We start from the raw sequence: 11,540 nt of genomic DNA, 5'->3' as shown, positions 1-11,540 counted from the left end.
TAGCTCTGGTTTCCCTTCAAAACGAATAAATCTTTCGCCTTTTACTAAAGATTTCCGTGGAGGGGAACATTTTGATGAGTCTTTTGAACAATTTTTTGTTTGGTCCAGCCGTTAAGGCGGACCTAAGATAGTAAACAAACAAAAACTAGCGGTAGTGCAGACGATACAATACTTACAGCCCCTGCCATGACAGGAACTAAGAACAGTAGCGGAAAAGCTCTGTCCAGGAGAAAAAGGGCTTTCTTTTAAATATTATTATTATTATTACTACTATTATTAACGTACACGCACAAATATTGGTTAACATTGCAGAGAGAATAGAAACATACTTTTATGGGTAGGAAACGACGATAGAATAAAGAATATTAAACTTACATTTGTTTTGTCTTATAGTGGGCTGATCACGACCGTACTGCAAAAGAAACATTTTGAAGCGAAGACTAGTAGAGGAAGCGAGAGCCTCCCCGGAAGTGAAGTGAATTTGGCGGGATGAACCTGATTCTTGCTAGTGAGAGAAGAGGGTTCTGGAGGCGCTAGTGGTAGTTACAAGGTCGCAGTGTTGACAGTTTGGCGGCCGAGGACAGAGGAGGAGTGCGCTCCGGCGGCCTGGGAAGGGAGGTGTCTCTTTGAAGAGTTGCACAGTTTAGGCGATGTGGGGTCATTTGACGGCGTGGCGCAGACAGGCCATTTTGCGCAATCTGTTGGTGGAGCAGGGGAAACTATGAGGACGCGCGGCGAGGTTCCTCGCCCCAGTCTTAGCCGCCAGGGTAAGGAAGGAACAGTTTACGATTGGGTTGACTCCTGCGAATACGCCAATAATATTGTAGGTATCTCGGGCGGGTAATTGTTGGTAGTCGACAGTGCGTTCGCGCTGTGTGTGTGTGTGTGTGTGTGTGTGTGTCCGTGCTGAGTTCGTGCTGGCCCGTTTTTGTTGTTGTCTTCCTCCGAAAGGAAAGAGAAATAAATAAACATCGTGGTTTTTACGTAATACCGTGTTTAGTGAAAATGGAATAGCTACAAGGAAGAGCAACAACGGTGTCTTTTATAGAGACCAGGAAAACGAAATACATATCGTTGGCGGTTCAATGTAACAGTGAGGTGGAGTGCTGCATTGGATTGTAATCTCTCGCATGCAAACAGCGTTATCACACTGTTCTTAAGGAAAATTAACTGGGCGCACCATACATACACCCTATATATTGTCGATTAGTGGATGACTTCGCGTGTTTCTTCGGATTATTCGGATCTTCTCTCCATACTCGAATCTTTTGCAACTCCGGGGGAACGTAACTTTTTTTTCGGCCGGGTGACTGCTCATCTTTAATTTAGCACCCCGCCGAGACAATAAAGCACATAGGCTGGCACCAAGTTGGAGGTCGGCCTTCCCATCATGCTGTTCACCTGTGTTCTTCACGACGTTCCCGTTGTACTTTCTGAAGATGACCTCCTTACTGAACTTCATCCCACCGGCGCCTATTCTGTCACCAGGCTCTACGAAGGGACTCAACCAGCACCAGCTATACTTGTGTATTTTCACTCTTCAGCAGACCTCTCCACCATCTACAAGACTGGAGCCCGTATTCGTGGTCGTCTTTATCCAGCAGAACCCACTCCAGAGGATATTCAAGTTCAGCTCCAGCTACAGGACGACGAACCCTCTCAGCCTGCAACAGCCGCTCTGATCGCCGTAACCACGCTATCTTCCTCCACCTCATCACCACAACCTTCGTCTACCATTTACACCACTCCTGCCACTACTACCACTACTATCACCACCATTACCACTTCAGCCCACCTGCCTATTACTACTACTGTCATGTCTCATTCCTTCCCTCTTATGACGTCTATTCTTCCCTTCCCTCCCAACCCTGATCTAACACATCCGCAGAGCGCATCTCTTCAGTCACCTGCCGAGGGAAATTCTACTACAGATGCTCCTGGAAACATCGTACATCTTCCACCGATACCACCGCCTTCTGCCTATGCTAACACCTATAGCTGCGTGGTTTGCGGTGTAGAGCCTAGCATACCATCTGCAATCATCGCCCAGGAACTCCGCCAGGCAGGACTACCCGTGCGAAGAGCTTTCCGCATTTACAACGCCGACGGTCCAACATATCTAGTCAGACTTCTCCTTCCAACTTCTGACGACGCCGCACAATTCATCGCCACTGGGATCCACCTCAACGGCCGTCACCATCGGATCGAACCATCTCGTTCACCTCCCCAAACTTCGCCTCGTCCCACCACATCTCGTAGCCGTCCCCGGCCTGCCCCACCTCCCCAACCACCTAGTCCATATCTTCGATCTTATCCACCCCCACCTCCACCCGGTTATTTTTCACCACCACCACCTTCCTTTGACATCATTCGACTTCTCCTCACTTCTCTTGTTAACTTCTCCTCCTTCTATCATAGCGTTGCACTTCACCTATTTCCCTCCCACCTTGTCTAAACCTTCGCTACATAGCATCGCTGTCCTATCTATTCATGTCTTGTATCCAATCTCAATCTAACCCAGTATAATTACCCCACTTCGCCACCTCCACACTTTAATTACCTCACCTACTCCCATCTCCTTCTTCTAATACCCCTCCTCAACCCCGTCATCTCTCCTGGCCAGAGAGAGGGCGACACCCTCTAGGTGGCCCGCCCCACCCCTTCAGGGTGGGGAATGAAAGCATTGAAGCAAGCAAGCAAGCGGATTATTCTAGAATCTTCGAGTATCTTCTAGTGGAATCTTCGTCATCTCCTCAAGAACATTGGCGACTTCCTTTCTTCACTGGGACTCTTCCAGACCTTTCGATGGCTTCAGCTTCGTCACCGCCTCCGTCGCCTGAGATGGAATCAGAACAAATTAAACAAGCTCGTCGTCTTTCTCCTGAACCTCTGGGAGACCGAAAAAAGATCTGTGGAACCACCGTGTCTTCTAACTCTTCTGGTTCCACCTTCACTGGTTCCAGTTCGGCCGATACTCATGTCTCCGGCATTAAACGCTTGGCCCCACCGGAGAGACGTGCCACGGCACCTCTTTCTCCCACACCATCACTCCTGCAATCGCCTCCGGACTCTTATCGGCCTCCCAATGCTCGCAGTTATTCTCACGCAGCGCAGAATCCGGCTATTGCTCTCAATATTCGTCAACGGAGTTTTGAGCATCACATCCACACACCACCACCTACGTTCTACCTCGTGAAACTGCATAAACTAGATCCTGCTAAGGCCAACACCCGCTATATTTATCAGATTCTCATGGGACTCACCCCAAAGCATTTGGACTATGATATTGAAATTCAACGCACCCGTACAGGGGACTTTCATATCAAGACGAATAAACCTTACTACCAATATTTAACAGAGACTGTTGGACTGGCCCATTTTGGCACTGCCGCTCAAGCCACTAATATGACGCACCGGACACCACCTCGCCGCCCCACGCTGCCTGCCCGCCGGCCACCATCCTATTCTGTTGTGGCTTATGGCGTCGATCGAGATTGGACGGATGATGAGATCTTATCCCAACTACAACTTAGAGGCCACTTGGTGCAAAAGGCGATCCGCATCCAGAACGCCCGCGGACCTACCACCCTCGTCCGCATCATAGCCACTGACCTGGCTACCATCGACGTCCTCCTGCGAGATGGCGTCGTTCTCTATGGTCGTCGTCATCGCATCGAGCCCTCCCGTGCAGCGCCGCTGCAACGCATACGATGTAACCGGTGCCAGCGTTATGACCACCCTCCTGGCCAGCCCTGTCAGCATCCTCAGGTATGTGCAATTTGCAGCCAGGAACATTCAACTAATAGTTGTTCTAATCAGGGTTCTCCCAAGTGTCTTACGTGTTCCCAACCTCATCCTACCTTTTCCTACAAATGTAAATCCCGTCCTGCTCCCGAGTCCTCCCAACCTGAATCTGTTATTCCTGTTGTTTCCCAGGACCTCCCCACTTCTCCCCAAAACACTCGGCTTCCTGAACCCAGTTCTGAGAACATCATTCGTTTTGTAACGATGGTGCTCCAGAATATCCTTCCCTTTCACCGCCCTCTTATCCTCAGTCAGGTCCAACTTGCCGCGCGATTGATTTTCAACGCCCATTTGGATATCACATATGCGGGGAACAAGATGCATTTTGCATTTTTTCCCCTTACTGATGTTCCCTTAGTGGAATGACATCTTCACTCTTTATTTTACTAACATTTGTTCTTTGAATTCCAATCGTGCGCTTTTGAACCTTTCCCTCAACCTGTATGACCCGGACATCTTTGTCTTAAATGAAACATTTCTCAACCCCACTCATCGCCTTCATTTCCCTAAGTATCTTCTTTATCGTGCTGATCGTATATATGAAACCCGTGGTGGCGTTGCCATTGGCATACGGCGTCACATTACCACTAAACGTCATTATTATCACTTTAGTGATAATTTCAGGGAATACCTTATTCTTGAAACCTTTCTCCCGAACCACTCCCCTATTGCTATTGTAACGCTCTATTTGCCCCCTCGCACTCCTCCCCCTCTTGACTTCCTCCGTCATATTGATTCGACTTTTCCGAACTATATCTTTATTGCAGATATTAATATTCATTCTTATAATGTTACTCAATCTACTACTTTTACCACGTTACTCTCTGAAATCCTGGGCATGCAGGTTCCTTTTCCTTTCCCCACCCGCCCCATCTCCCAAACCACCCCCGACGCCCTTGTCCTGTCCCCTTCCTTGTCCCCTCTCCCTCAAATTGCTAAATGTCTCTATATTGATTCTGATCATCTTCCTGCTCTTCTTACTTTTTCTAATCTTTCATATTCCACCCATCTCCCCCTTCCCCGCCCCCCTCCTACCCGTCGTTTCACTCATGTTAACTGGTCCGCCTATCGTACTACTATTAATAACCTCCTTCTTGATTTTCCTCCTCCCACGTCCATGTCCACTTTACTTTCGCTCATTACCCAAGTCGAACATGCCCTTCAAGTTGCAGACCAGATCCATATTCCCCGCCGTTCTTTTCATCCTACTAAGCCCCCTATCCCTCCCAAAGCACTTGCCCTCTTGCAACTTGCCCATGATTACTACTTTTCCTACCTTCGAACTCGGGACCCTACCACCCTCCTTGAACACCGTCGCACACTTCGCCATGCCCGTTCGTATATCAAAGCCCTCAAACGTAAATATTGGATTACTGCCTGTTCTTCTTTCCCTGACTTGCAAAATTCCCATGCCTTTTGGACCACTTTTCATCGCCTGACAAAAACCCATAAACCTCTGCCTACTTACCCAATTCACACTCCCACTACTACTCCCCTTACTAACAAAGATAAAGCTGACACATTTGCTGACTATTATTCTCAGGTTTTTTCTCCCTCCTCTTCTCCCCAGTTCATTCACCCTGATGACCCTACGATTCTGCAACTTTTTAACTCTGACCTCCCTCATCTTCAACCCTCTTTTGTACATTTTGGTGATGTGGACTATACTCATCCCCTCAATGTCCCCATTACCCCACATGAACTCCGTTCTTACCTTCGTCATAAACGCAACACTGCCCCCGGTTCTGATCAGATTACTTATCGCCATATCCGCGAAGCCCCACTTACTCTCCACAATGCTCTTTGCACCATTTATAACACTCTCCTCTATACGGGTTTTTACCCCACCCACTGGGGGCACGCTCTTATTCTCCTGTTTCTTAAACCTCATAAACCCCCTTCCGCCCTCACATCTTACCGCCCTATTTCACTCCTCCCCGTTATTTCTAAGATCTTTGAAGGCATTCTGTGTCGTCGTCTTTCTCGTTATCTTCATTCCCTCCATCTTCTCCCTTCCTCTCAAACCGGATTCCGTCCTCACTTTTCTACTCATGATAACCTATTTCATATCACATCTTCACTCTCCGCCTATCTTCCTACCCACCGCCCGGCGGCTCTGGTTTGTCTTGATGTCAATAAGGCCTTCGATTCTGTTTGGCATGCCGGCCTTCTTTACAAACTCCGTCACCTCCCTCTTCCTGTCACGATTATTCGTCTTTTGTTTAACTACCTTCAATGTCGTACAGCACAAATTCTTATACGTGGTGCTCGATCTTATACTTTTCCTCTCACTTCCGGTGTTGCTCAAGGTTCCCCTCTTTCCCCCCTCCTCTATATTTTGTATACTTATGATCTTCCTCATCCTTCCCCTCCCCTTCGTTTATATCAATATGCGGACGACTTGGCCATCCTGGCTTTCAGCCGTACATTTACTTCCTTAACTGCTCGCCTTCAAACATACCTTAATACGTTGGTGTCTTGGTTTAATTCCTGGCACCTCACCCTTAACCCCCATAAAACTCAATTTATTGTTTTTCGTCTTAAAGATCGCCTTCGTCCCATTAGTAATCGTGTCCGCTTGACCTTGTATGATGTTCCTCTTGTCGAAACTAAATTACTTACTTATCTCGGTATTACCTTTCAAAATAATTTCCGTTGGAATCACTATCTTGATGCTATTCACCGTAAAGCCCTCTCTCGTTTTCGTGCGCTTCGTTCCTTAACTGGCCCTTCGTGGGGCTTGAAGCCTCGCCATCTCCTTACCATTTACAAATCGTTTATTCGCCCCCTTATCACATACGCTTCCCTAACATGGCTTACTGCCTCTTCTACCGATTATGCCGGTTTACACCGTTATGATCGCCATGCACTCCGTATTGCCTACCGTCTTCCATTCGATACTCCTTCTGCGCACTTTCAAACACTATATAGCTTTCCTTCTATCCTTACTCATCTTCACACTCTCCGTTTTCATTATCTCACTTCCGGTCTTTCCCAGCATAACCCTCTCATTACTGAAGCCCTTGCTCTCTCCCCTTTAGCCACTGCTATTTATAATAACACTCGTCTCCCTACTCATGATTTTCTTTTTCCTCCTGATGTTCCTTAGCTTCCACTCGCTCCACCTCGCCGCGCCTTGCTCCTAATTTTGTCTTACTCACCTGCACATATGATAAATGATGTTCCTGGCTGCGGCTGCACATTACTGTACCCACGTCGGCAATTGCGCCACAAGCGCTCTCTGTGTTGTGTACCTAGTGCTGTGTTTTGTTCGTGCTCTACAGTCATACTTTTCCCAATACTTACCTTTTAATCGTTTACCACCAACTCTGTTGTTTCGTGGTTCTCACGTTCTCTTTACGCCTCGTTCTCGTGTGCTATCGAGTGCGCGTACTTCTGTCTATATCCTCCTTACTTTTACCTGCTTTCTCTGCTGTCACTGCGTACTTGATGTCTTTTGTGTGCTGTGTATCGATCTGCGTGTCACGTGTAGTAATCTGCTTATGTCCTAAGATGCACTATTATTGTTCGTTTATATTTTTCTCCTTTTCAGCAGCTTATGTTGTTTACTTTTTTCAGTTGTGCAAAGACTTTTTCTTACCACGCACGGTACAAGGACAATCACCGGCAGATATATTCTTAACCTCTGTACATTCTGCGCGAGCTCTGGCAACACCTGCTCTGGTTGGAGAGGGGAACACACATAACACACGCCCGAAATTTTTCGGCTGGGTGGCCATCATCTTTAATAGCTCACTCAGTCGGCCCACTATAAACACAAACAGGCAGACGCCTAGTTGGCAGTCGCCTATCCTCATCATGACCTACTGCCTCATCCCTGGCGTGGAACTCCACATTCCCGAAGATCACATATTTGAAGACCTCCAAGCAGACGACGTTCCAGTTCTCAACGCCTTCAGACTACAGGACGGTCAGACCGCAGCACCATCTACTCACGTTTTAGTCCAACTAGAAGGAGAAGCAGCCCAACGCCGCCTGTTCACCACCGGAGCAAACATCCATAATAAAACCTACGCAGTGGTGCCAACCCCCCCATGCATCCTGAACCAAATAAAAGCCGACCCTTATCACATCCCCATCATCCAGGTGCCCCCATCGCCCCTACCAACCTTACCCACAACAACAACAACAACTACCCTCACAACCATAACTCCGTCAACTTGTACCCCCTCCCCAGACATATTCACCACCGTCACAACTTCCCACCCATCCTCAGTAATGTCATCATCCCAGCAGACCCCAGCCACCCCACCACTGCAATTTCCGCCGGACGCCGCAGTCTCACCACCAGCAAACCAACAACAAACGCCCCCACCAGCCGTCTTCAGCTGTGTACTACGTGGGATATCTCCAGAAGTTACCGAGCAAAACATAATCCAAGAACTACGGAAAACTGGAGTCAATGTACTTAGAGCCATCAGAATTTACAACAGCCATGGACCTACTTTCATGATGCGCCTCCAGATGCCCAGTAAAGAAGACGCCCAGCACCTCATCAGTACCGGCGCACAAGTCTATGGTCGCCGCCATCGAGTAGAACCCTCCCACTCCCCACCCCTACCCCCACGAAACCGCCAACCATCGATCAATTCACACCGCCGCCCCCAGCCAACCCTCCCCTGTGTTCCCCCATATCTACAACAAACTCCGTTCCCTCTCCCAACTGGACCCATCCCTCTACCTCTCCAAACATACGACCTTCTTCGCCTCCTCATTCTATCTCTCCATAACATCACCACCACCCTCCAGTTCCTAACCTCCCATAGCTACCCCGGACCCTACGTCCGACCGACTTAGGCACATCATACTCATCTGTAAGAATTGTATCACCTCATCCATCAGTCTGCATTGTAAAACTCACCAAAATATCAATAAAGTCTTATATACCAGCACTTAGACAAGACGCAAATCCTCTCCCATCTCCTAACTCTCCACATCCTTTACCCACCTCCTTCTTCCATCACATCTCCCCAACCCGCCCGCATCTCTTGGCCAGAGAGAGGGCGACACCCTCTAGGTGGCCCGCCCCACCCCTTCAGGGTGGGGAATGAAAGCATTGAAGCAAGCAAGCATTCTGCGATCAGGAAACACAGACTCTCTTTCAAGATCCTTCTCCTCATTATTTTTGATTCGGCCGGGTGACGTCACAACTTTACCATCGCACCCAGCCGACCCAACAAGCATATCGGCCAGACACCTAGTTGGAAGTCGGCTATAGACAATGTTCTCCTGTATTGTCCTGGACGTCCACCATTCCATCTCAGAAGAAACCATCCTCTCCGACCTCCGCAAGACAGGAGTGTACAGCGCAACCAGACTCTACGAAGCACCAGAGGTCCTACTATTTCTCACCTCTCCGACCGACCGTGACCATCTTCTCGCCACTGGTGCCCATATTCGCAGTCGTCTTCATCGCGTGGAACCCACTCCTAGCCAAGTTCTTGAACAATTACCGGACTACTCATCTGATCTTCCTACATCTGATGCTTCTACGGCTGCTTCTACGTCATCTCCCTACCCCACCCCGCCACAACCATTGTCCTCTCTCTGCATCACTTCTAACGCCACGATCACCACCACCACTATTACCACCACCAGCTCCTCTGTTCACAACCCCATCACAAACTCTCTCACCACTTCGGTTACTACCCATCCCACCCCTATAATGACAACTACTATCACCTCCCCTCCCAACCTTACCCCATCAAGCCAACAAGCAGCATCTGAACCTGACACCGACACGACGCCACCATTATCGCCAGTTTACACCTGCGTCATTCGAGGAGTGGACCCGCTCTTATCCACGGATACCATCGTCCAAGCCCTTCGCCAGACCGGAACACCAGTGCGCCGAGCAACCCGGATCTTCAATGCCTCAGGACCTACGTGCCTTGTTCGACTTTATCTACCGACTCCGGACACTGCCCAACACCTCATCGACAACGGAATTCATCTCCACGGCCGCCTTCATCAGATTGAACCCTCTCGTTCTTCTCCCCAAACTTCCACCCGACCTCCCACACCTCGTCGCCGTCCCCGGCCAGCGCCACCTTTCCTTCCACCGAGTCCACACATCCGTTTTTACCCGCCTCCACCCGATCTCTCTCCCCCACCACCAGCCCTATCAAACCCCCTCCATATCTTACTCACTTCACTGCATCATTTCTCTTGTATCTTCCACAACCTAGCCCACTCTTTCACCCCTCTCACACACCCCTCACTAGTCCCACAGCATTTGCATTATTTCTTTACCCCACCATGCTTCCCTCCATGTTTCTAATGCAGTGCATAATCTTTGTAACATGCCACAAACGAAATTGTAAATCTGTAACACCACTGTAAAAAAATTTCTGTACTTCCTATTGTAAACCCCTTGATTTAATAAAGCACCTCGCCATCTCCTACACATTCACATCCTTTCCCCACCTCCTTCTTCCGTCCCATCTCCCCAACCTGCCCGCATCTCTTGGCCAGAGAGAGGGCGACACCCTCTAGGTGGCCCGCCCCACCCCTTCAGGGTGGGGAATGAAAGCATTTGATAGATAGATAGATACATTCTGCGATCCTTCTCGCGCAACTCGAAACTTGACTGCCTTATTCTCTGCGCATCTCCAATTAGTTTTTCTTCGGCCTGGTGGCTCACCAACTCTAACTTTGCTGCCTCGCCGAACCCAAAAAAGCATATCAGGCTGACACCAAGATGGAAGTCGGCCTCCCCACTCTGTATATCTGTCTCGCCAGGAATGTCAATCCAGCTATCCCCGAAGAAGAAATTGAAGCAGAACTCCGTGCGATTGGCATCCACCATGCCATACGATCTTCCGCTGGCCCAGGACCATCAGCTGATGTGCTACTCTATACTCCATCTGCAGCTGACTTCTGGAATGCTGTTGATAATGGCGTTTATATCCAAGGCAAGCTCCATCGAGTAGAAGAAATTCCGGCAACAACTACGTCAGCCCAGCCAACTGCCTATACCACAGCCGAGCCTACAACTACGCCATCACAGAAACCACCACAACTACAGACTTCGTCAAATTTCTACATCACTCCCCTTACCACCACCTACACCACCACGACCACCACTGTCACCTCGACCACTCCAACATCTACCCTCCGTACTTCCCAGCTCGCTGTTACAACAGTTGTCCCATGCCACCCACCTTCACTAATGACCTCTTCACTCCTCACTTCGCCCTTCCCTTCACATCCCTATGTATTTCCTGGAACAACGAATACCACAGTCGACGCACCGCCTTCGCCAGCTTCACCCAGAACAGCAGCCTCCGCAACATCATCGCCCTCGCAGCCACCAACAACTTCTCACAGAATGTCCAGCTGTGTCATCCGTGGAGTGGACCCGGCTCTCTCCGAAAGGACCATATTTCAGCAACTTCAAGCTAAAGACATCCCAGTCCGCCGAGTCTTCCGCATCAAGAATGCAACAGGGCCAACATTCATGGTACGCATCCATGTCCCGAGCGCCACAGATGTTCAACACCTCATTGACCACGGAGCTTACATATATGGCCAACGTCATCGAGTAGAACCGTCCATCTCTCCCCCTAATCCTGTCAGACAACCCACCAACAATTCTCCCCGCCGCCCCCAGGCAGTCAACTTCTCACCTAGTCAATCTGTCAGTCCACCTCCTCACCCATATAGCTTCTTTCCTTACCCACCTCCGCCACTCCATCTCATCCGGTACTTAATAT

At 49.2% G+C, this 11,540-nt stretch overlaps 1 non-coding gene across 1 annotated transcript; it reads left to right on the top strand.

The window, feature by feature from the left end:
- Positions 1–121, top strand: LOC136872869 (U5 spliceosomal RNA). The gene has a single exon (XR_010860028.1). It is a non-coding gene; the product is annotated as a U5 spliceosomal RNA (small nuclear RNA).
- The last annotated feature ends 11,419 nt before the right edge of the window (positions 122–11,540 follow it).

This window comes from Anabrus simplex, chromosome 4 (assembly GCF_040414725.1).
Source record: "Anabrus simplex isolate iqAnaSimp1 chromosome 4, ASM4041472v1, whole genome shotgun sequence".
NCBI lineage: Eukaryota > Metazoa > Arthropoda > Insecta > Orthoptera > Tettigoniidae > Anabrus > Anabrus simplex.
This window is presented reverse-complemented; position numbering and strand designations above follow the sequence as displayed.